Source organism: Rousettus aegyptiacus, unplaced genomic scaffold (assembly GCF_014176215.1).
Source record: "Rousettus aegyptiacus isolate mRouAeg1 unplaced genomic scaffold, mRouAeg1.p scaffold_m13_p_15, whole genome shotgun sequence".
In the NCBI taxonomy this organism is placed as follows: domain Eukaryota; kingdom Metazoa; phylum Chordata; class Mammalia; order Chiroptera; family Pteropodidae; genus Rousettus; species Rousettus aegyptiacus.
This window is the reverse complement of record NW_023416290.1, coordinates 35746387-35748053: the sequence shown is the minus strand read 5'-3', so window position 1 is coordinate 35748053 and position 1667 is coordinate 35746387.

Genomic DNA, 1667 nt, shown 5'->3' with positions numbered 1-1667 from the left:
CCTAATTTTTCAAACTCATTTGCAACCATGCTTCTATGTTGGAGCCAGAAAGCCTACTCACAGTTCTTCAAACTGGTCCATTTCTTTGCGTTCTTTCACTTGTTTCCCTTACCTGGAATATCTACTTTCAAAATCAGTTGTTTCCATGTCTTTAACGTCTGCTCTCAAAATCTATCTCGACCTATTCCCAGCAGCCTTTCTCTCACTTAGCTGCAATAATTTCCTCCTTCTACTAGGTTCCATGCAGCATTTTATCTATTTATCTGCCAACAATTTAGTGGTTTTGTGTAGTTGTCTTATTTCCCAATAGACTGTAAGCAAGATTTCAAGCTGTGTATTCATTTCTTGCCTTCCTCCCTGTTCCAGGGGGTCTAGTAAAGTGCTGTGCTTATAAATGTACTGAATCGAAAAGAATTTTTATAATGAAAGAGAAAGCCAAGAGAGCAGAGTGATATATAGAAAAACAAAATCAGGAACAGAGTTCACAGCTCCTGATTTCTATCTAATATTTTCATCCAAGAGCCCACATTTCAGCATTGTTACCTTTCACTCAGGAAGGTTCTGTCTCTTCCTTTCCATTTGATGATTTATTAATCAACTACAGTGCTGTTCACAAAATAAAAAGACGGTAGGGAAGAACTAAAGAAAAACACTCTGGGTCTTCATCTCAAATATCTTAATTTTGGAGGGTTGTGTTAATACAGATTTCATTCGTGTTGTTGAGTGAGTTGCAAGGCGTTGTTAGCACGCGAGGACTCTCCTGGTTTCTAATCACTGGTGCGAAGACATTTTAAAAAGATGAAGATAAATTAAAAACTATATAGGTCGTCCTAGGTCTGCCAGTAAAAAAAAAAAAAAGTTTATTAAATAGTAACATTAAAATGACCGCGAAAATGAGATGTAGGGGTTTAAATAAGGTGCGCTTTAACATCAGTAATCCCCTCTCCAACACTGGTCTTTCATTAATAAGGGATGGGTTTAATTGCACCAACAGCTTTTAAAATCCCTTTAAAATAATATTCCTACTGCACCATATTGCAACGTATGAGCACTGGGGACATTTTTGAACAGTCACGAGCCTCTGCAACCACTCGAACACTGGGCCGAAAGGTCCTGGCCATTAGGAACCCTCTTCCATAATGGATCTCCGCAGCCCGCGGGGGCTTGAAGCCTCAAGCTGGGAAGGCCTAGATGAGGGAAGCTCCGGGGATGGCCCGGACAGACAACCCTACACCCCTCCAGGCAATGCACGCGTCCCGCCGCCCCTGGCCAAGAAGAACGCTTGGCATCGTGGCCGCAGGGTTGCCGGGAACAGTTTGCCAAAAGCTCGGGCCAGCCCCTAGCGCGACCTAGGCGCCCAAGGGGCGGGGTCGGAGGACAACAAGGCATTCGAGTCGAGCCACCTCGCGGATAGCCTTGCCCCAGCGCGGGGAGCTGCGGTCCGCGGAAGGGCAAGAAGCCGCCAGGCTGTCAGCACCTGTACCGCCGGGTCGCTCCGCCCCGCCCCCTTTCGCTCGCACCACGCCATCCCCCTTTCTCTTCCGCCCCCTCCCTCCTCTCCCGGCCGTAGCCTGGCTCCGCCCCGCTTGCGCGGCGGTACGGCCGACTGTGACGTCACCAGGCCCCGCCCCTTACCATAAATACTGGCGTTGCCGGCACCGCCTTTC